This window comes from Camelus dromedarius, chromosome 4, assembly GCF_036321535.1.
Source record: "Camelus dromedarius isolate mCamDro1 chromosome 4, mCamDro1.pat, whole genome shotgun sequence".
NCBI lineage: Eukaryota > Metazoa > Chordata > Mammalia > Artiodactyla > Camelidae > Camelus > Camelus dromedarius.
In genome coordinates this window covers 256,454-281,512 of record NC_087439.1, presented here as the reverse complement: position 1 = coordinate 281,512, position 25,059 = coordinate 256,454, and the positions used below count along the sequence as shown (strand labels likewise).

Below are 25,059 nucleotides of genomic sequence, written 5' to 3'. Positions count from 1 at the left end.
CCACTCAGAGTCATCCTCAGCCCACACCACCCCTCCCCCTGTTAAATGCAGGAGCACAAGCAGGGCCTGGCCTTTGCTCTCTCTGTGTCACCACAGTGAGACAGGATGGAAGGGGCCAGAGCACAGCCATTCAAGGAAGGCCACAGTAATTAACATCAAAATGGTGAAGCATTCAACCCCCAATAGGCCTTGAGGCTCAGGATGAAGAGATTTAACTTCTAGCAGAACTTGAGCATCATTTTACACCCACTGTAATAGTAACATGGTGAATAACACAACCCCAGGCATCATGGCAGTCCCAAGGCTAGCCAAAAAAGGTCAAATGGTGGGAAATGGCCAACTCCCTGGGAATTCCAACCCCTTGCCCCTAGGCAGGTCCTTCTACTTATTAGCATATGAAACCACCAAGCCCATGAAAACCAGCAACACAGCACCACCTCGCGGGCACCCCTCCCTCTCCCTCTTTGGAGAAGGCCCACACTCTGTCTGTGGAGTGTGTACCTACTTTTTTTTTTAGTTAGCATTAAAGATTTTTATTTCAAAATACAGACGTTTTCTAAGCATTACAGCCAACAGATGACACTTAAAATTCAGCAACGCTTTGTTTACGCTTTAGCCATAGTTCTAACAGATTTCATGCTCAAAAAAAACAAAAAAAAAGAGAAAGAAGAAATTGAAAAAAATAAAAAACCCTGCCATATTTGAAAGAATTAAGATCAACTACAGTCAAATTTCAAGTAAAAATGCATTTCACACAAAATAGAGAAAATGCTCAGAAAGGGTTTTATATCTGGAACCATTCCTTGAAAACTTCCTCACATTCTTTTTTTTTTTTTTACATTTTTTATTGATTTATAATCATTTCACAATGTTGTATCAAATTCCAGTATTCAGCAAAATTTTTCAGTCATACATGCACATATTAACACTCATTGTCACACTTTTTTCTCTGTTAGTTACCATAACACTTTGTGTAAATTTCCCTGTGCTGTACAGTATAATCTTGTTTATCTATTCTACAATTTTGATATCCCAGTACCTACTTTTAATCTGAGCATCAAACCCCAAAACCTCGTGGTGTTTCTCTTGCCTTTCAATGTATCTATCTGAATAAATCTACCTTTACTCAACAGTGGCTTGGTTTTGAATTCTTTCCTGCATGAAAGAAGGGACCCACATCGGACGGGGCACATTCCAGGGGCTCAACCAAAGCCTGGGGCACAGCCCTTCTCATGCCCCATGTTTTTTTTTGTATCAACAGGACTGTATTTTGCAGGGAGCTCTGAGGACCCAGCTAAGGGACAGAAGCAGCCCCCAGGGCTCGAATTGGCGGGCAGCCCCTCCCCCAGCAGGGGCCTGGGGTCTGCTCAGTTCTCTGTGGTTCTCTGTTGTGCTGACTCCCCAGCCAGAGAGAGTTCTCCCTAGGCCTATCCCCACAAAACCCTTCTCTCCAAAATACAAGCACATCATGTCACAGTCCTCTTGTTCAACCAGGAAATGTTCAGCCCACATTTTCTTTCCCCAGTAAAAACCTAACTGTCCTCCCTCCGATCCCACCACTTCTTTCTTTGTGAGAACTCTGCACTCCCCACACACCATCGTGAACGCAGGTGCCTTGCTGGTTGGGACCGAGATGTTTCAGTCTCACACAGCCTGCGTCCTTTCACTTTACCCTTGCTACCTTAAAAAAGTCTTTCCTGTGTCTCCCACCCAACTGATTCTGAACTTCACAAAGTGCTGAGTTTACGGTCACTATGTGCATACTTCCCTGCTTTTGGCTAGGTTTCCTTCTCAAGATCTTCATTAAGGAGCTGCATCAAGACGTTTTAAAGAGGCTATTCTTACATCTGAGCAGATGAGCCTGCATAAAATTTAAATGGCTTTGAAGAGAGAGTTAACCAGGGACAGAGAGGTCGCAGGTCCTAGTCAAGAGTGTCATGAGGCAAAATGTTCTTCAAAGGCTCAGAGTGGCTTCTGAACACGGAGTCAGAAGGGAGGAGGTGCCAGGCAGTGAGTGGGGTGAGTGACACAGGGTACGCTTCCCCAGCTGGGGAAGAAATGTTTTTTTTTCTATTTTTCCAAAAAATTTCTTACTATCTTTTTCTCCTATTGTCACATAATATTTCCTATGAATTAAGAAAATCAATGTCAGTCATTTGGGCCACTTGGGAGAAGCTACATGATGCCATTCACAGGGCTGGGGCATGAGAGCCACACCAGTCTAAGTTGAAAGACAAGCGGGGTTATTTCCATGGTGATCACGGGCATGCAGCAAATTTCCCAGCTTCAATGACCTCATCTCAAAGGTGGGGCCAATAAAACTACCTAGCAAAATGCATGATGATTATGGCCAACATCTGTTTACTAGGTAAGTGACCGTGACAGCTGCCACTTAATGGGGAATGAGAATGATCAACGAGGCCCAGTCTACCTGGTCACAAGCACCCTGCCTTCCTGCCTTGGTGCAGCAGCAGAGCTTGTTTAGCTGAGATGAACGCCCCCAGAGCAGCCCCGACGAGAAAGATCCCAGCGCTGCACTGCGAGGCCTGTTCCTTTCCTTCTCAGAGCTGATCATAGTTTGCAGTCATCTGTTTTTATGTTTATCACTTTTGTAACTGCCTCCCCTCCGGAGTTTTGCTCAAGGAGCACAGGGCCAGGTGTGTCTTGATACCTGCTGGATATTCTGTGCTGGGTGACAGTCGACCCCACATCTGGCTCTGGTGCTTAACGAAGAGGGTAGAAGGCCCAGGGCCCCATGCCAAATCGAGGCACCTGCACCAAAAATTATGGTCTGACTTTGGGCAAATTACACAGTCTTCTTTACCCTGAGATTCCTCATCTGTCCATGAAAATAACTGCCCATGGCACACAGAGTTACAAGGATTAATAGAAATCACCAAATTCACAACGTATTCAAGGGGCCACCAGTGAGCCCTCAACAGATACATGCTGTCTTTACGGCTCTGACACACGCGAAGCGGGGCGGCCGCACACAGTGAACACTGCTAAGTGCCAGTGTGTTAAGTGCTTCATGTGTGCTCTAATACTCTTTACAACTTACAACAATCCCAGGAACAAAAGAGTATTATCATGCGCATTTCACAGAATCACCAACAGGTTAAGAGAGGTTACATTCTATTCCAAGGCCCTATGGTGAGGAAATGGCGATTTAAACCTGAATCTGGGCCCAGACGTGGGCTCCATCTCTCTCCCATCCACCTGACCACTTGCCTATGAAATCCACCTGTCCAATACACAATTTCCAGCTGGCCAGCTCTTAAATGCATTGTGTTCCAACTTTTGTCAATGTTGGTTAATTACCATAAATTGTTCTCAGAAACCACTACAGAAAAGAAAGGTGGAATCACGTCCCTGCCCACAAAGGAGAGGAAATCTGCCTTGCCTTCTCCTGTAATGTGCAGAAAGCCTTCCCTACACCACCAAATCATTTTGTATCCTTCCTCCATGTTTATGTTTGCACGCAGCTTATTAAAGTAGAAGGTACCTGCAGTAATTCCATCTCGGTTGCTTTCCAAGGTTGCAGATTATCCATAGTCAGTCTGTGAAAGAAATTATTACAATGTGAATGAAAATACTGCAACCATGTCAGTAAACAAAGAATGCTGAAACCAAGTCATCAGCGGCTGCCAACACACCCCAGCAAGGACAGGCCTGCAGCCCAGCCTCTGCAGCCACTCACAACGGTGCCCTCTGAGCAGACTCAGAATAAGAAAGGACAGGATATTAGCCCTAGATAGCTAGGTGTTTGTCTAAAGAAGGAATTCAGTGAGTCCAAATGTTTGCTTCCTCCCATACATAGAAAAGCACTAAATTCTTGAACTTGACATACCTGGCTTTCTTTAGATAACAAGCAATCTTTTATTGTTCCAACTTCCCGGTGTTTGTTGTAAAGCTCCTATATATCCTAGTTCCTCCCGAACCTCTTCTGAGCAGTCCCTCAGAGAGATCTGAGAGGCTGTCATCCCAGGTCAAGTCCTCCTGCCAAATAAATCATAACTCTTAACTTTTAGGCTGCACATGTATTTCAGTCAAAAGTTTTGGAAACCATGAAAGGACCCAGAGCAGACTTCTCTCCAGCTGAACTCTCCGAGGAAATGGAGCCTTGGTACCGGCAGTGGTCCTTTGTGCCCGTCTGCCTCCTCGGGGAGTCCAGATGAGTTTGAGTGAGTCTCTTCTGGTTCTAGGATCTCCCACATTGGTTGATGATCCTGAGTTTTATTTGGCAGTGTATCCAGGTACCTGGCCCTCCAGTTGAAAGATACTGGGGGGAAAATTACCCACCCAGTGGAGACATGCTGGGTGGGGCCTGGTTGAAGATAACAGGAAACACCCAACTTGAGGAGACGTCCAAAGTTGGGCTGGTGGAAACATACCAGGAAAGTACTCACCCAGTGGAGACGTCCCGAGTTGGTCCAAGTTGAAAGACACTGGGTTCAGGACTGAGTGGTTAGGTAAGAGGCTGGTCTAATGTTTTCCTCAATTTGGTTACCTCTACTGAATTTTTCAGGATAAAAGTAAAACTCTTATGAGGAACCTTTCAACTCCAAAATTGGGACCCTCCTCCTGGCTGGTAACAGCTTTCTCCAGTGACAGAGAAACTTGCAGGATTGGTAGAGGCAAATACTTCATGCCATATAGTTGTCCCTGTGGGAAAACTTACTAGCAATTTTATTTTGAGAACCCGACCTTAGAATGGGGAATAGAACTTTCAAAAAAAGAAAAAAAAAAGGAAAAGAAAAGAAAAGAAAAAGAAATGACAGATTGCCAGCCTCCATCTTATACCACAGCCAGGTTTATATACGTACAAATCTTACAACATTAATTGCAAAAAAAAAAAAAAAAACCTCACCCTGAATGTAACTAACCAGGACTGTTAAAAACATTTTTAGGAATTCTGAACTTATAAAACAAAATCCCCTTTAGGGGTATCTTGGATGTTTTTTCCTATGTCCTTGAAATGAAAACTTTTTATCTTTCTCTGGGTATTTTATTTTTGTGTACGTATATATATATGTGTTTCATTTTTTTTAAAGGAAACCTTGGAATCTGCCATACAAAAGGTAGAAATATTGTGTACATATGGTGGCCACGCAAATAAATTGGGATTCTCAACAATCCTTTGATTGTACCAATTTTCAGATATTTTGCCATCTTAACCTTTGTTTCATCAGCATGTACCACAAAGGCCTTTAGCTTTTGGAGAGTAAACTTTTGAATTTTATTTAGGCAACACACCCACTCTCATGTGGAAAATCCTCTTCATCTTATTGGTTTAAAAAATGTATATATTTTTTATTTTATATAAATGAATATATATAAATTGATGGTCATATGTTGGATCCTTTAATTTGGAAAAACTTTTAAATTGGTGAAAGTTGAAAGAGCTCTCTGTATAAACATCTGTTTTATTGGTAACTAATAAAATCAAGTTTAAAGGTCGAAAAATATATCTAATGTTTAACTTAATAACTCAGTTAAAAAAAAAAAACTGGTTTCAAAAGCTACATTTGTGTTTTTACTTTCCAATCAATGGTTTTAGACATGCTAATAAAAACTTAGAATAATTAATGTTAATTAGGTTGAATAACTGGAAAAAGAATTGTAAATATGTAGGAAAAAAAAAGATAAGGGGCTTATCCCAAATGGATAAATATTTTTATATGGTTATTTTGAATGAGATAAATAAAATGGACATTTTTGCATTTACATGCAAGGTTTTGATACTACACTACGTAAAGTTAAAAAAAAAAGAGCCAAAGATATCACCTACTACCTCCAACATTAAAGTTCAAACAAGTCCGTTTTATTTACCACAGTTTTAAATATATGTATTTATAGGGCTAAAATATATATATATATATATATAAATATATATAGACTGAAATACTTGATCAATGATTGGGACAACAGACCAATTAATGAAATTAAAATTGAGAAGGGCCTAAGCTCTTTGGCTCAAACATTGGGATCCCAGAGACTTTTCTATAAAATTAGATACAATGCACGGAAAAAAAAAAAAGGCTTTTGGCACTCCTTCTAGAAATAAGAATTATTGATTAAACATAATAAATATAAAAATTAAAAGTATAAGATTTAATAAAATTGAGATAAAACTTTGTAAAATTGGTATATTACATGGGCTTTGTATAAACATCTTCCTTAATTATCTTTTGGGATAGATATGTTTCAATGGAAAAACGCTTCCTTTTCTTGGTATTACAAGGCTGGGCACGTATCTATCCCTCAGAAAATATTAATTGAACACAGTAAAGGAAACCAATAGAGTTACATGCGCTGTCCAATATAACGTAAAACTAAAAACTAATATTCAGTAGCTAATAAAAAAATATAATAAGAGGTTTACCCTGGGTTTAACTTATAACTCAAGGAAAAGAGACCTTACTAAATGCCTTATGCAAGCTTTCAAAGGCAAGATAAATAAACCTTAAAATTTTAAACATGGAATTCTTTGTTTACAGCTCTTCTCACTGATACAAAGAAGCAAATTAAGGAGATACAATTGGGCCTGCATGACACAGAAATTCTCTGGGGAACTGGAAGCGTGTGTCTTTGTCTTGCAGATCAGAAATGTAAATACAGCAAACAGTGACCTAGGACTGAGCCTAATTAGCTCAACGAGATAAAACTCAGGGCCAAAGAAATTTGTGGCATTTTACAACTCAGAACCCTGATGGGTCCTTAAGTCTTTGTCAAGAAATCTTAAATGTCTGTTTCATAAATGGTAAGACTTAGTGATTTGAGCAAGCAAATTCAGTTCACTACAACTATTATTATACTTATCTCATAAGTAAGTTTTGAAGTGAAGCTATGAAATCTCTAACTTTTGTCTGTTTATAAGCCTGCGTACACATTGTAGATGTGAGATAATTCTACAGCTGAAAAAATAAAAATCAATGTCAAAGAGCTCTGCTTAATTGGCGTAAAAAATAAGAGCTTACAAATTAAGTAGTTTTAAAATAAAAACTGACCAAATTGACCTTCAGCTTCATGTGAACTGGAAAATATTCAATATTAAGATAATATTTGATATTGTTTAGTTTAAGTATGTTCTAATTAATATAGACATCTTTAAAGTCACCAATATTAAGTATAGTACTTTTACTGAACCTAGGTTTAATGAAAGTCAAATAAGATCCTGTTATATCTGGTGCAGATTTGTTAAAAAATATAATAGTAATGTGGTGTGGTAAAATTTAAATAAATTAAATGCAAATGAGATGAGAGCTTTGGGTAAATTTTTAAAATATATTTTTAAAATGTATATTTAAGATAATCTCTAAATGTTTGATATCTTTAAATTCTAGAGTTGTGCTACATTAAGTTAAATGATAGGATTTTATTAAATAGCTATGCCATTTTCAGATAAAATAAGATTGAAATATGAATTATTTAACATTTAACTTCCTCTTACAGAGAAAATAAAGGTGTTTAGAAGTATTAATAAATGGTTGGTGCCACCTTGAAATAGTCTTTATTATTAAGGGAATGATCTCAGTATCCTAGGAAAGTAAGATAAATGTGTAAAGGAAGATATAAGAATGGAATTATATTTTGTTAATGAAAAATAGTGACTTTGTCCTGAAGCTGGTTACTTCTGAATGGAATAGAAAATAAGGAACAAACTAATATGAGTATAGAAAGCTGTGGAAGGCTTGTGGAAGAGGAACCCTGAAGAAAGGGATTTGTACGTGGTCGGAATTGGCTAAATTTAGAATCAACTTGGGCAAAGTAAATGAATCTTAGACATAAACTGGTACAAGAGTAGATTTGGTTTACTCTCTGTTAAGAGGACAAAATTGTCTTGAAATGTTAATCCACCTTCAGTAACAAATTGTAAAGCTTCTTATACCACTTACCTGATCTGTTCTGCCTTTACCTTTGACGTATTTTCTTAATGAATAAGTACTACTTCACAGTGATCTATATGTTTACTTGACCAAGTGTTTTGAAAACTTTTAACAAACTCCCCAATTATCAATTTTTAATTAAAGTTCTTTTAATCTCCAGTTAAGTTTGGGATGCTACAGAGGGCCCCTGAAACATCCCAAAGAGAGATTTTAAACTAGTAAATTTATTTGGCATGTTAAATACATGGTATTGTCAAATGAATAATAAATCTTCTAAGGTTATATTGTATGAGAAAATATTATTAATATAGATACTCTAGAAATTATATGGACTCACTAAAATCTGACATATCTAAAATGTTACCAGTCATATTTCTGGTTATAGTGACCAGGTTTCTTCATCGATTATAGTGTAACGGTGTCTAAACATGCTTTTAAATTTTTGTCATTTATAGACAGTTAATTGCTTTCTTCTGATGATTTTGCAAAATGCTTTCTCTTCAAGGAGATTTACTGGTTTCTAATAAATTTCAAACTATAACACTGAACTAAACTCGGTAAGAAATTTTAAATGTCTAATGAAAACTGATTAAAAAATTAGTTACATGGGACTGAGTAAACTGGTGAATATGGTTATAATTTTTGATTTTGTCTGACATACTACTGGCTTTTAACCTATTTCCCTGACATAAAGAAACTCTTCTCCTTAACTAGTTATGATTCACAGAAATTTGATAAATTATACCTATGTAAGCAGACTTGGAACAGTTATCTTTTCTCTCTATCTGATCCCTCAAGAGACTAAAATCTCTTAGGTCCCCAGTGGCTCTATCAGACAAATGAGGAAGATCATCTCCTAACAGATATATGAATCTCAAGGTATTTTAAGGATTTTAAAAAGAAAAGAATTTACCTAAATGTGTAAGGCAGAAAACCATGACAAGACCTTGATGTGGCTTTCCTGGCCTTAGAAAACCTTATTAACATTCTACCCTGAGACTCCGAATTAAAAGTTCCAACACAGCCAATTTAAAAAAAGCCTATATGATCAAATAATCAGACTTAACTTGTAAACAAATTACTCTTGATTTGACTATATTTGAGAAAAATGAGGGTAACTTTAGAGAGAAAAAAGATTATATTTTAGTGGATATTAAATTCTAGTTTTGTTAATTGAGGTCTATATTTACTAAGACATTTCCCAGATCATTCCTTGCTGTTATGTCACATTGCTGTAAAGGTTAATTGAATTATGAAAAGAATACTCTAGGTTTGTTTCTGAAGTTCAGTAATCTATCCTTGGGTAAAGTTCCAATGCCCCATGACTTGCAGCCAGGGGATTATACATACTGGAACAGGCATGACTTAAAGAACTGTCTACTACCTGAATGGAAGGATCCTTTATCAGGTACTCTTAACTAGACCGTACATACCAAAGCTGAAGGAAATGGACTTTTGGATTCATTTCCTATCAGAAACAGCCCCTGCAGTGCACTGGCCTATAGAGCACTGCTCACCTTAAAACAATGCCCAAATGAAGAAAAATCTACCCAGGCCAGGATGAGAAGACGACGACATCTGAGGTAAGACAGCTGACCCAAAACACCGAACCAGGCCTGTATGCCAATTACTTTGATAATTTCTCCTACCTTTGATTATGAACTACTCCAACTGTTAAGTTTATGGTAAATTACCTATGTCTAGTACTTCTGTGTTACCTTGGTGGGTTTCCCTACTCCAAGGCTCTAACTAGATAGCCCTCAGAAACGTTATTCTAAAAAGGAAATTATAGTTCTGTTTAGGCCACTGTTGATCTTACAAGGTGGGAGACCTCACCAGGCTAATTAATACCTGCTCTGACCCTGACCATAAATATGAAATTTCTCATAAGATGACTCAAACTCAATCAGGAACACAAGCAAAATTTTAACCCAAAAATATAACTTCTCGACTATTAAATTCTCATTCGTGACTTTATTAACTTTACTAGATTTATTATTTGTATCCTGTCTATATAATAAAATTGTTGTCTGTTACATTTCCCAATGTGTAACTAGGCCTACAAGATTGATGATGGCTAAACATCTTGAAGAACTAGATAAAATTTATAACCCTGTATAAAATAATTGTAATAGTGTGGTTCTAGGTATGGGAATGAGCAACGAAGGGCAAACATTTCCTCGATCATAATAGACTAGTAAGACAGGAGATCCAGAGAAATTTTAGTATCAACAGGTCCTGATAAAAATCTAACACCTTGAATGGCAGCTCAGAATATTCTTCAACTTAACTAGGAATGAGCCATCCTAGCACCATGGGACAAAATTGGTCATGAAATGTCTCTCAAAATATTGGTCGAATTTAGGACCAAGGGGGAGCACTGTGAATGAAAATACTACAATGTGAATGAAAATACTGCATCCATGTCAGTAAACAAAGAATGCTGAAACCAAGTCATCAGCAGCTGCTGCCACCCCTCAGCGAGTACAAGTCTGCAGCCTAGCCTCTCAGCCACTCACAGTGGTGCCCTCTGAGCGGACTCACAGTAAGAAACAACAGGATACTGGCCCTAGATAGCCAGGTGCTCGTTAAAGAATTGAATTCAATGACCAAAATGTTCGCATCCTCCCATACATAGAAAAACACTAAATTCTTGAAATTGAGATACCTGGCTTTCTTAGATAACAATCTTTTATTGTTCCAACTACCTGGTCTTTGTTGTAAAGCTCCTATATATCCCAGCTCCTTCCCTACCTCTTGGGAGCAGTCTCTCAGAGTGATCTGAAAGGCTGTCATCCCGGCTCGAGTCCTCCCTCCAAATAATACATAACTCTCAAATTTAAGGCTGAATGTTTCTTTCAATCAAGTCCCAGAATAGACACAACTCATCAATTCTGTAATGGAACACACTGGATCAGGAACCAAAAGTGTGTTGTAGTCCCGAAAACCACGGGTTCCTCTTTCTTCCTGTCATTATACAATCCCACCAGAACTCATTACTTTGCTGTCTGCTCAGACCAAACTTAGAGAAGAGTCAACTCAACAGAGTGTCTTGCTATGGAGAACCCCCTGCAGAAGCAAGGCGGTCAGCCTGCCCTCCCGCACGCTCTGCTGACCCCTACTGTCATCCGTGGAGACCAGGCCAACTTAGCTGTTCCCAAGACCTGCAAAGTCCCACACATTAAATAAAAGCATTTTATTTTATACCATATGTTATGTATATACCCATCTCTGAAAACAGCTTTGCCAGAAGCTCAAATCTTCAACATGGATCTGCAAAGTTAAATCCAGTCCCCAAGGGAAAACAAGTTTTATGAGGATACTAAGGCCTCCAAAGTTCTCTCCACTAACTCCAACCAAACTGCCTGAAGGTCTGCAAATGCAGGCGGCTACAAGTCTGCTTTTAAAGCAACCTCTTCCTGCCCTCAGGCTCTGCAATGTCCCTCTGCGCCCTCCCATCTCAGGGTAAGAGCAGCCGCTGCAGAAACTTGCAGGGTAGCACTGACAGGACAGGACACAGAGGATCAGAGCTAAACTAAGCCTTCTGATGAAACGAGCCTGTCACTCTGTCACTTTACACATCAAGTTATATGTAGAGAGAGGTGGAGTGATATTGCTCAAAGTCACACAGCTAATAAGTGGCAAAGTCTATAACTCTGCTCCTCCCTCCGGCGTGATGCCCCAGCTGGGATGGCCACAGGGTTCTCTCGTGCCTGCCTGACCAGTCCTTTCTTGTCACTCATAACCCACCACAGGGTCGGACAATTGCCTGACTTTTCAGCATCTTTTCCCTCCAGTCTCTCAGGAACAAGGCTGCTCAGTCCACTGTATGACTTCCGGGTTCCCAAACCCTCCGTGCTCAGGCTGGTCTTGCCTGTGTTTCTGGCCCCGTGCTCAGAGGCACTTTCTCCCCTGCAGGAGGATGTTTCCACTCTCCACAGGGACACCGCCTCAGAGGAACCCTCTTCTCGCCCTCAGAATGGCAGGTGTCCCAGGCTACATCATGAGCTGCCCCATTAGGACTGCGGGTGCCCAGGTCTGCTAATCAGACCAGCAGCCTCAGAGCCAGGGATTATGCCCGGGTCACCCTGCAAACCTACTGCCCTCCTCACAGCCCCCAGTCAGCAGGTCACCTGGAAGTCACAGCAAGTGCCCCACCCAATCCTGAAGTCTCTTCATTTGCCAGCAACGCTGATGACTGGTCTCCAACCTTTGGTCAGTTTCGCACAAAACAGCAGCTTCCACTGTGAAGAGGGGGTTTTCGCTCCTCTGCCCCATCCTTACTGGAAATGTCAAGGGAAACCAAAAGGCCTCTTCTCAACACTTTCTGATGACATCCTCCCACCCACAATACTCACATGCTCAAGAGAATTGGGTCCACGTGATTTTGTTTCCCTTACGCTAAGTGGCTCAAAACACTGCGGGATTCTTTCACTTTTGAGGGTATTTGTACAAAGTTTATAGGCTTTAATCTGTTTTTTTGTCTCTCTTCAGTATCTCTAGCATTTGCCACTTCTTAATCCCTTCAGCAGCCTCCCTCCCAAAATCTAGTCTAGGAAGTCAGCTGTGATGAGGGGCCCGGGGGCAGTCACAGAAGATGCAACTAAGGCACAGAGAGACTACAAAATTTGCCCAAGGTGATCAGCCTCAACCCACAACATTGTGTGCCCCGTCCCTTTTTTTAAATCTTATGCTAAACAAGCTATTGTAGATTATGCTTATAAAGAGATGAGGTATCAAAATACATACAAGGACACCCATCAACTCTAAGATGTTGATTAACTCCACTATTTTGTTTCTATTTGTTTAATTTCTATTAAAAATTTAAGAACCTCTGCACTGAATATAACAAAATGTTATTGGGTTTTAAATCCAGAATTTAGAGGTTTTGTGTGTCATTAATCATTCTTATTTGTATGTTCACAAGACAAAATGATTTGAAAAACTCTCTCCCCTCCCTCTACTCACTACTGGCTCTCACCTGAGTTCCCAGACCACACATCGAGCAGCCTTTCACTTTACCCACAACTGAACTCATCAGTTTTCCCCCCGAACTTCCTCTGCAAGTTTCCCTCCTAAAAGCACAGCAGGACCATCATTTACCTGATTAATCCACCCAGAAAGCTGGGCCTTACTCCATCCTACCTTCACAGACAGCATTCATCCTTTCTTTTTACCATCTAAACATGTCTTCAATCTGTTCGCTTTTACCCACTGACCATCTCACCGCTCAAGTGGAAGCCACCAACACTGCACTCATGGACTCACGAGTCTCCCAAGTGGCCCCACAACCGCTCTCCCCTACTTGAGTCAAATGGGATTCTGTCAGTCCCGCGCTTATAGGACTCTTTTCAATCCCACTGTTCTTAGAAGAAACTCCCAGTTCTTCACCTGATGAAGGTCTTTGCCATGAAACTGTCAGCTCAGGGAGGGCAGGACACGCCCTCTCTCCTCGGCCCCGCCCTCTGGCAGAGCATCAGCATGGAAGGACCTGCTGAGCTACACCAGCCTGTATTCTAAACCTGGTCTTGTGTTCTTAGCAAACTGCTTCACTTATCCATATAAATCCAAGGTAGATTAGAAAGATCTTAGATGTTGAGCTAGAGTATTGATTTGGGGATTTTGCACTAGCAACCTGCAAGTACATGTTCTAATGATTCTCTCTTCTAAAAACCACACTCAGATTTAAGTAGTACTTGTGGAATGTCTTCAGAATAAAAGGGACTGTACTTTTACAGACTTTATGTTTTATAACATGAACAAACCGGACAGGGTCACAAATGGAACTGCCTCACAAGTGACAGAAGACAGGTGAGAGGCATATAGCAACAGGTCACATAGATGGTAAGAGAAAAGTTGATTCTCCAACCCCCCCAAATTTCCTCAAAAAACCAAAAACTCTGAATTTTGAAAGCAAAATACTATCATATAAAGAAATAAGATAAATAGTCCTCTTCATCAGGGTTTCAAGATCTGACTCCAGAATTTTTAGCAGGCTATACTGAATCCTAGCACAGAAAAATCAGATGGAATAGTGGTAAGTTTCAGAAAAACTGCAGTAATTCCTCCAATTGTAAGTGGACATGCACTCACCTATCGAAGGTGAATGTAAACCGCATTCTGGAGAAATTCGGAAGCTCCCAGGCTCCGCTTCTGGATGGCAAAGACACGGACAGCTTTGAAGCATGCTTCTAACTGAGTCACCGGCATTCTTACACTGCAGGGGGAAACGGATGCTCTCAGTTATGAGCAGAGATTTTCCTGTCGTGTCTCACAGCCCGTGCCTGGGGACTCAGTGCCCTGCAGCAGCCCGGCCCAAGGTGAGGACATGCAGCATGGCCCACCCAAGCAGGAGGTGCACTGTGCTTGAGAAAGCCCATCCCCGATGGGGTCAAGAGGGGCTGGTGGGGTTGTGTGAACCTATAAATGCTCACAGACATACACCTGCCTACATTCAAGTGATACAATTAAGAGTAGCAGGCTGTTTAACAAAATTTCAATTGTCAGTGGAAATTTTACCATTCCTTTCCACTTGTCCCCAGCACTCTGAAACAGGCTTAGGCTCTCTCATACCTGCAGCTCTGATGCAATAGTTGTAAAGTCATTTTACTTTGCTGCAGGTGTCCTCGCTCCCCGTTTCGCTGTGAATGTCCTCCCTAACACACTCAGATGTCTTCCTGGATCTCTCCCTGAGTTCCTTGCTCCTGTTCCTCAGATCCTAAGATAAAGGATAACTGAAGACACATGACCAGAAAAGGCACTGTGGACTTGAACAAAGTCCTCTGTGACCCCCTATGTGAGTACTGCCCACCCCTTAATTTTGTTCTCAAGGTTCTGCCTAGGGTGACGCCCAGACAGCAGAGAGTCCTGGGTCATTAAAGGCTGTGTGTCTTGGGCGCGGGGACAGGTGCAGGAGCTGGTTCTGGAACCGGGCCCATCCCCACCTCTGCTTCTCTCTCTCCGGAGGCCTCGCTGCCAAGCCCCCAGGCTCCATGATCTTCTGTCCTTCTCTTCTACTCTACTCCAAGCCCCTTTCCTCTTCCTTTATTCCCTAATTTTCCCCAACTGGAGTGATTTTTCAATCACAGAATCTGAAAAAATTTCCTGCACATGAAAAAGAGGTCTCCAGAGGTCAATGCCCATATGCTGGTTCCTGAAGATAGCCCCTGGTTAGGGGGACTCTCACCAAAGGTCACGGGGCAGCAGGCATGTTGCAGGGTCGACCACCCCCAACAAGAATTTGCTGTAACCCCAAGGCACGCACAGCATCCCTGTTCACAAAAATGTATTTGGACCACTTATCCATTATTAAGAAGCAAAAATAAAAAAAAATTGCCCATGTTTCTTAATAAAATTATTTATGAGGTGGAAAAAGAAATTGTAATAGAAAAGAACAAATTTGACTCCATATTAGATGTGTTCCTTTGGCTTTAAACCTCTGCCCTGTTTTCTAGATTCAGACTTGTTAGCTCTGGAGCTTCTGTAAAAGAAAGTTGCCTTTAGCCTGAAATATCCAGGAGAGACTATTCTCCGGGCTCTGATCTTTAAGGATGTTAGCTCTTCTGCACTTATATATAGATGGCAAGTAGTAAAACAGAATAAACTTTGTTTATTTTTGGAGGTTTTACAGGGGCACCATGATTTGACCCACATGGACAGCTGCAAGAACAAAGGATTCCAAGGAAATCAATTCGTACAGCAAGAAGTTTGCAACAACCAACCCCACCCCCGCCCCTTTTTAGTAAAAAAGGAGACTGAATTCTGACTTGGGGAAGAGGGTTCTCCAGGATATCAGTATGCCATCTTCTGTGTCTGCCAGCTTTTCAAATAAAGTCACCATTCCTTGCTCTAACACCTCATCTCCCGATTTACTGGCCTGTCATTCAGGAAGCAGAACTAGTTTTGACGTGGTAACTAAATGACTTCATTGGAGGTAGTATGTCTCCACTGTTTCCTCATTTCCAGTATGTCACAACCTATCAATTTTATATGCTGTTTAACAACACAACCAAAAAACCTTTGTTAGGGAATTGATTCTACGGAAAGAAAGTTATTTCTACTCCTTCAAACCTTTTTTTTTCTTTTCTATTTTATTTTGTTTTGCTTATTGAAAAGAAAATAAAAGTGAAATCATTTTATTTCACGTATTTTTGTTACAACTACATATTTTAAATTCTACAGAAAGATTTAAATTGCATTATAAATTTGTTCATATATTAATATAAAGATATATACACAATCAATGCAGATTAGGAAAGGAATGGATATTTACTAAAAATCCACTGCACATCCAGTCTTTTACAAGCATATCCTGGAATATAATAAGCTCTAGAATCCAGGGGTCCCCCACCCCCTTTCTCCCTGCCGAGTGCCTTAGTAATCAACAACCAAGGCACCATCATAGAGCCACGCGATATGTATTTTAGGTATAAATGAGGAAATTAACTCATTCAACTCTAAATCAAAAACCTTAAAATAAATACTGAACTTATTTACAAACAAAGAAAATTGAACACAATTAAGTACAGTTTCTTCCCCAAGGTCACTAAGCTAATAACTGGTAAAGGCAAGATTTGAGCTCATCTGCCTGATTCTAAACACTAAGGTGGAAAACACATTTGATTGTGGAGGGTCCAGCAGCAAAGCCTATCACCCTATCTTTATTCAGATCTAGCCTTAGACAGCCTGAGACAGCACCCCATTCCTATGGAACTCGAGGATAACACAAAGGATTTTATATCCAGTAGTTTCTTAGGTCTCATTTATATAAAGTGTCAGCAGGTCAGCAGAAAAAACTCTGGGAAATATGAGTGGGTCCAGAGCTTTTTGCTGATTAGTAACTTTATTTATCAGAACAGCGTGACCTTCCCATGAGAGGCCACATGGACATAAACTAAAGGCAGGTGAGCAATGAAAACTAGCAAGACCCTGGAACTCAAGCAAGAAGGATCACTGCCATCCCCCACCAAGTTGCCTCTTCACCCGCGTGGGCACGATGGCAGAAGATCCAGGTTATTGTCCAAGTTACACTATCATGGATACTCACCCATAAACAGATACGACTCTATGCTGTCTTAAGTCCTTCCCAACTCAAATATGATGACACCAATATCTGAGCAGAATGTCTATGTCTCCACTTCCTCTCTTCTGTTAGGAGAATAATTCTATGGCCACAAAGCAGAAATCCAACTAAAAACACCATGCATGAAGCCAGGTGAAAGTCTGCGTAAGACACTTTGCTCTCACGGACAGTGAATGAAAACTCAGAATAAGTGGTTCTTCTTCCTCTGTAAGTGGGAGGTAGCCTGATTGTGTGTGTGTGTGTGTGTGTGTGTGTGTGTGTGCGCGCGTGTGTGCGTAAATCAAATACAATGAATTCTGGGATGTGTACAGATTTTTTTATGTTACTGTCATTTCATGAGGATGAGACAACCTTTAAAGTAATTTGAATCTAGTGTTCTGAGACATTCTCAGGTTCTTTTGGTGGAGGAGGGGAAAGGGGAAATGAAAGGAGGAAAGAAGTAAATGAAGCAAAGGAGTAAGAATACTGCTAGCGAAAGGCAAGACATTAATTTTGTTCCTACTTGCATCACACACAAATTAGGGACTGGCTTTCCCCAGGTGTCTTGTCGAACACTGAGTTGCAGAAGAGGCAACAGCCCATTTCTCACTGAACTTGTGACAGTACGTGGCATCTTATAGACACAAATCATTTACCCTGATCAAACACTCTAGCAGCAGGCCGTAATTCTCCTATTTTGACACACAAGAAAACAGGAGTTCAAAGCGGATATATAACTTGACAAAAGTCAGAGGACCATTAAACAAGAGAGGATGAATTCAAACTCAGATCTGAATGCAGAGTCTGCTCTTCTCACTCCCAGGACTGGAAAATCCTTAACACACAGGCTCCCCAGCTCCCCTGCAGTGTTCCTGGCGCCAAGCATTTCCCATGTTAATGGTCGCCAGTTCTCACAGTCACAGCGCTCTGTGCAGCCAATGGCCTCCATCGGACCTTGATCATCTACCTGTCACGCCCAACAGGCTTCTCCACAAAGGCAGGAATGCTGGCTTTCAAGTGCATAAAAAGCCATCCCTGGTCTAACCTGGGCTCTTCGGAGGCCTCTCCAGCCTAAAGGCAGCCATGAAAATGCTCACAGTTTGTACATGAGCCACACTACCTCTCTCCATCAGTCTCCCCAAATATACTACTTAGCTACGACCACTTTGATAATCTTGGAAACAAATTTTGAAAAACAGAAAAGAAAGGATTCTGGAACAAGTATTTAATACTTACAATTTTAAATGACAAGTTACAAAGTGAGTATTGACAATCCGAATCTGCCTTCCTAGGTGTCAGTTTGAAGAGTTAAAAAATATAATTGCAAAAAATTCTCACTTACAAAATTAAGTAAAATATAAACAATAATCTGGGCTAAACTCAAAAATAATGCCCATGTTGTACATGGAGAAAAATACAGGACTATACTGAGGGGTAAAGTAAGAGATGTGAATGTAGAGACATCAACATATTGCATGGAGGAAAGCAGCTTTGTAAAATGAATGCTCTGTTAAAGATAATTCAAAACTTACTAAAAAATCCTATGAAAACCCTTGTCTGTTTTTATTCTTTAACTTGAACAAAGTATTTTAGAATTCTTCAGGAATAATAAAGTCATAATACTAGCCAAGAAAAATTGGGATGGAAGAAAAGAATCAAAAAAAAATCACACTGTCAGATATTAAATAAATTTTTACAATATGTAAGTTATGGTGCTGGAGTAATAAAGTAAGATTGACAGAAATAAACCATGAGCTCAAAAAGAGACTCTAGTGTACATAAGTATTTTGTGCATGTGGGATTTCAAATCAAAGAGCAAAGTATGAATTCAATAATTGTCCTGGGACAATCAGAGAATCACCTGGAAAGAACAAATTCTATTCCTGTCATAATGACCACAAGAAAAATTACAGATAGTGATGTAAGTATTAAAAACTACTAATAACAGCAAATACAACTCTTTGCTCATATTAATTCAACTTCTCCTCACTATAACAAGTACTATTATCATCTCCATCTTAGAGATTAAAAAACCTACAGAAGAGATTTGTACCATTATAAGAAAGTATTTCTAAAATAATACCAAAAATAAAACCCAAAAAGAAGACATTTACTATCTTAAGTATATTTTGGGCCACAACAAAAGTAAACCTACTGAATAAAATGAAAGGCAAGAAATGACAAGTAAAAACTGCGTGATACATATTGATGAAGTCAAGGGGTTAATGTTCATAACATACAAAGAGCTGTCACAAAGCAACAAGAAGCTCCCTCACTTAACTGTGTGTGAAGGACAAAAGGGATCATTCACTTTTTAAAAGTCAGATGGCTAATAAGTGAAAAATGCTGAATACCTCATTGGTCATCAAATGCAAACTAAAACAATGAAAAAGCACTTTTGCTCATCATATTGGCAAATATTTTTAAAAGTTGTTCTAGCTAGTGTCCATCTGTGAGAGAACAAACTGTGAGCGACATTTTGGAGGACGACATGTCAATGGATATGTAAACTCTGAAAAACGTGTGTACACACAGACTGAACTCCCCTTCTAGGAATCGTTTCGTTTAGAAAAAAATCAGTTCAAAAAGATGTACTCATCAGGATATTTTCACAGCACTGTTTACAATGGTGGGATGAAAAGCTGAAGTGAAATCAAATCCTGCTATAGAGAAATGGTTACATAAGTAATTCTACATCTTTTCATTCCCCACTGGAGATGGAATTTCTAGAGTCACTTGAAAAGAGCCTGTGATGAATGTAAATGTCACATCCAGGGACTAAATTTCCAGAAGCCTTAACTAAAGGAATACTCATACGAGATCACAGGAATATTTACAGAAGAAGGATGCCAGTCAAACATCTTTTCTGACAGTGGAAAATGGAGAAAACTTAAGTGTCCACCATCAATACAATGAAGCGGTAAATCACGGCGAGCTGTGGGCTCTGATGGGGCCGGCGTTTCGGCATGGTTCAGGGCCTTGTCCACAGCACTCTCCCACCAAAGGTGTCCTTGCACAAGAGAACACACCTGCACATCAGGGGACCCCTCCACTCTATCTAAAAGGACCGGGTGAGTATGGAGTGGGAGGACGTCTATGTTATACCCCTGAGTGAATAAAGCGAGCTGCATAAAACATGTATTATGGCCTTATTTTCAATAAAGCATATATACACACACATATATATAGATTTCTCAGATTCGTGTATGTATCTATGTATGTATGTGTATATACATAGGCATAAATGTCATGAAATATATACACCACATTGTCAACAGTTTTGCCCTCAGGAAAAAAGGGGAAGGGATATAGGGGCCTTTCAGTACCACCACAGTTCTCTTTTCAGTATTTCAGTTAAATATACTTGGAATTTAAAAGTTTATTTAAGTCCGAAGTAAAATGGACGATGCCTTCACAAGACAGAATGCTATACTGGTCATTAAAAATCATGCCAGGGGAATTAGAATATTGTAGAAAAACATATAAAAAGCCAAATGGAAAATGGAGGTCTCCACACAGTAAACAGGCACAGAGTGCTCACTGGTTTTTATGAGAGAGTTGATACACACTGATGAAAAGAACAGAAAATAGATGTTAAAGTGTTAATTATTATCTCTGAGTAGTGGGATAAGGATAGCCTCTTTTGCCCCTTTTTTCAGACTTATTATATTAAATACACATTATTTTTCATCTGAAAAAAGCATTTTAAGATGTGTAGTACCACACATTGGAGAAAATACACGAGTACATACAGAAACAAGTAACTAGGAGACACCGCAGCAGAGTCATGTAATGTAGAACGGGCGATCCTGATTAACACCGCACAGTTACATAAGGACCCACTAAGTGAGAGCACCTGCTGTAACAGGGCGTGGCCCCCTTCTATTTGTCAGTTGTGTCTTCAGGGCTGAGGCAGTTCTGAGCACGGCCAGTGTCAGTGCTGGTGTCTGGATGGATGTCACTGGAGGTGAGGGCACCTGCAAGCCGAGAGGAAGAACAGAAATCATCCTCTGCTTTTTCTGTCTTGTTTCTTTGTTACTTTAAAAGAGAGGCATAAATAAGGTAAACTGAATCTTCCCTACTGAAATTTCAGTAATGAAACCGTTCTTAAAATCTTCACAGCTTATATTCTGCTTATAACTGTCTTTTCAAAAAATTATCATATTTATTAAATGTTAATTAACTCAATTAACTCCCTGTTGAAACCTTCTATTAAAGAACATGAAATGCCGTATGTAAAAGCACCACGCCTGCAGTGACTACCTTAGATGCCTTGACGGCAGTGCAGTCAGCACTCACCATCCCGTGGCCCTGAGCTCCTGATGCTGCTAAGAGAGCACACTGCCGCCTCAGATGGAGAGAAACTGTGAAAACATTCTCTGAAATCTACAGCACTGACAAAACATAACTGACAAATCCCAGGCTCCTTTGAGGCTGTCATTTTCTGTTTCTGTCCAAACACCGTCAATGAGCAGGACCACCCCATTTCTGAGCCATGGGACTCATGTAGGAAGGAGTTTTGGAGAAATTTCCAGGTATAGAATGTAACCAACAATATGTAGAACTCTGACAATATAAAAGATGAAATACTCTGATTTTGGAAGACACTCAAAATATCCTCCTAAGCCTTAGTAGCTGGAAAGGCTGGGCTTCTTCACATCCACTTATTTATTTCACAGCCAGTGAGCATCTCCCACAAACCCTATTTCCCTGTGTCTGCTGGGAGCCTCAGGCACACTCTTGTTGTCGATCTGATAAGTCACAGGGCAGAGGCGTGTGTCTCACGCCTGCAAACATCACACAAGCTCGCTTCCTAGCCTCACTGTCTGAACTTGGCCCCATTTTCTCACCTGTTTATTTGGTATCTATTCTTCTGTAAGCTGCCTGAAGTGCTTCTTGGAACATGTCAGAAGAATGAGTGGGTAGATAAATGGACAGATGGACAGGTGAGAGATGGGCAGACAGAGAGAGAGACTGCAAGAAAAGGGGAACAAAGAAAATTTCCTATGCAAAGCCCTCTTCTAGTCAGGGAAGAAAACCACCACGGAGAAGTGTGAAGAGGCAGGTGGCTTAGGGCTGTTTCCTGGATTCCATGAAAAGTCACACCAAGAGATGAGAGAGTAGAACTGTAAATAGTAAAAGAAAAAAAGCACGCATGCTTGAAAAAATATATCTACAATATGTACTTTCCAAAGAATAGATTCAAATCAGAAGAGCCCAATAACACAATCATTGGGTATTTACCGAAGTGAGAATCCCATCTCCAAACCACAAGTCTTCCCTTTGGAGCACTGAGAGTCTACACGGTGCTGCCATAACGCCGTCTCCACAAATCCATTCTATCCTGCACTTACGAGGAACGAGAAGCTGTGCTTGGTCTGCCCATGCACGTCATTTACACCCCACAGCACCTCTATGGGGGTGGGACGCCTAGCGAGTCCGTCTTTGCAGGACAGGAAACAAGTCCGGGAGAGGCTAAGCTGACCTAACATTTCTCCATCTCACAGGACTGGTCACTCCAGAGCAGGACTCGAACTCGGACCCACATTTGTAAGCACGGTACTAACGTGCTCTGTGTGTTTTTTGTGTGTATAATACATTTTTTTCTGGCATGAAAGTATATTTAATAAATGTTCGGTTGTCTTGTCTATCTCATTAGCTCACAATCAATCTTTATACTGTTGAATTGTACTCTTTTCCCCTGGAGAAAGGAACGGAAAGAGCAGGGGTCAGAATGAGGTGGGGCTCCATTCTTTATCTGGTACCTCATCTCATCCAAGTCCCCAACAAGGGAGAAGGAGCAAATGTTGTCTTCAAATTTTAAAGAGAGTACTCCACTGATGGTGACTTACTCAACTCCAAAACCAAGGCTGGGGGCAAGGACATGCAGCAACCAGAGCAGTATCACCTGTAGGAAGGCAGAAAAAGCTCATGGGAGGGCTCAGGGGGTAAGCCTGATTTAATTTCAATCGATAAAAGAATAACACACTCTAAAAATACTAGCATGCAATGGATTTGCTCTTTCTTGTCATTTAGCAAGTTTCCAAAGGGCACATGTAAGATTATCGTGAACCAGTGAAAAGAAGAGTCTACAGACAGGGAAAATCAATGCCACAGGCAGGCTGAAAACCAGGCTGGAGGAAAGGAAGGGAAAGGGCTTCATTATGAATAGGGGAAAGGCTGGGAAAAATACATCATTATAAGGACTCTCAAGCATCATTCAACAATCATATTATCATTCATTCAAAAGAGAGTTACTGAGGTCCTATTTTGTGCAAGATTGTACACAGGGCAAAGCAAGAGTGCAGCGTCCATGGTGGCAGCAATTGGCGGGGCTCAAATACACTTCTGATCCCGGAACTGGCACACTTGTCCTCAGTATAAAGGCAAAGAAAAAAAAGTAAAATAATTCTCTGTAAACTCAAAGCATTTTTGAAAAAAATTAAAGAAGACCTAAATTCCTGGACAGACACAGCACGCACATTCCTGGATCAGAAGACAGCGCTCTTGGAATGGCAGTGCTCCCCAGAGCGATCCATACATGCAACGTGGTTTTGATCACAATCCCAGCGGGTTCCACTGCAGAAACTGACTAGCTGCTGCTATAATTCATATGGGAATTCGAGGGTCTCAGTAACCAAAATGTTCTTGAAAAAGAACAACGTGAGAGGACTTGTAATTCTCAATTTCAAACCTTACAACTGTATCTCTAGGTGAGGCTAGAGGCCATTTTTAAGTTATTATTGTGTTTATCCTTATTTTCTAAATTCTCTACAATGAATATAACTGTTACAATAAGAAAAATAAAAAGTAAGGTATCTTTTAAAACATGCACACAGATTCATTCATTGGGAAAGTAATATTTTAACTATAAAGAGGTAAACAAATATCTAGTGAAAAAGGACTACTTAAAACAAGAGTGCATTTATATTTTTCATAAATTGAAAACTGAAAAGTACAAACACATCAAGTTTCTAGGGAGACTGATGCAACATATTAATAGTTATTTTCAAAAATTCTAATTGAAGAATGAAAACTCAAGAAAGGGAAAATCGTGATTGACAGCCAACTGCAAACACATGGAGAGCAAAGTCCTAGAAATCACAGTTCCTTTAACTCTGCTACTACCTCAGTAGGAGAGGAAATTCCTCACTGAGGGAAGAGTGGAATCCCATGCATAAGACAGGATACACAGTACAAACTGCACTAGAATAGGGGGTGATTTTCTTAGAAGAATTCTAAGGCTACAACATTGCTGAAAAACTATAAAAACACTGACAGACAGATTAAAACACACAGTCATATATATTATACAGAAACATATGAAGTCTGCTCCCATGTTGCATAGAAATACATATATATATGTTCATTTATGGGCACTGATTACTTTATCCCAGGTAGAATATTTCAACTAAAACAAATAATCAATAATACACTACTCTTGTCAAATCTTGTTGATAAGTTACTCTGCTATGTAAACATAATGTGTGTAAGATAGATCTAAAATTAGTGAAAAAGATCTTTATATGCTTTCTTGAACTCTTCTCAAAATTCCAAGCTTAATTTTAAAATAGATCTGAGCAGTATTTCTATATGATCTTTTCCCTCGTGAAATGAACAACACAGTCTGTTGTCAAAATTCTGTCCTTACAATGATTCACGAGCACCGTATCCTAACAAAACTGCTGGACAACAAGGCACTATCCAGACACTGTGACTAAACAAATGAAACACAAGGATGACAGTGACCCTATTCTGGAGGGCTTATAATCTATACCAACATAGGGGTTTTTATTTGATTGGTTTGATTTGTTAGAAAAATAAAATCACTCAAGTACTTTCTTCTTTGAGCATTCTGTAAGTAATGACTCTCTTTTTAGTGTCATGAGCAGGAAAGAGTTAAGCATGACTTGATTAGTTCAACTAGCAACAATCATCACTGGAAAGTGAGTAATAAAGAAGTAAACTGATAGCAATGCTTCTGCCTACATGAGACCTAAAATAAACCTACACTGATCTCTGCAAGGAAAATGAGGAGTTGAGGTCCCCAATGAGAAAACAAACTAACAAGAAATCAAAAGAGGAAAGACTTTTTCCATAACGATTCCA

General features: G+C 40.0%; 2 long non-coding RNA genes across 2 annotated transcripts in view; both read right to left on the bottom strand.

Annotated features, from left to right (window-relative positions):
• LOC135321194 (uncharacterized) overlaps positions 1–4,113 on the bottom strand; it is a 41,441-nt gene extending 37,328 nt beyond the window's left edge. Inside the window, exons 1-2 of the long non-coding RNA XR_010380762.1 lie at positions 3,851–4,113; positions 3,506–3,560 (exon numbers count right to left, since the gene is read on the bottom strand). This is a non-coding gene — a long non-coding RNA (uncharacterized LOC135321194). The remainder of the gene's footprint in view (positions 1–3,505; positions 3,561–3,850) is intronic.
• Positions 4,114–20,682: 16,569 nt separating this feature from the next.
• The window catches only part of LOC135321193 (uncharacterized), a 29,483-nt gene continuing 25,106 nt past the window's right edge, over positions 20,683–25,059 (bottom strand). The window contains exon 3 of the long non-coding RNA XR_010380761.1: positions 20,683–20,927. This is a non-coding gene — a long non-coding RNA (uncharacterized LOC135321193). The remainder of the gene's footprint in view (positions 20,928–25,059) is intronic.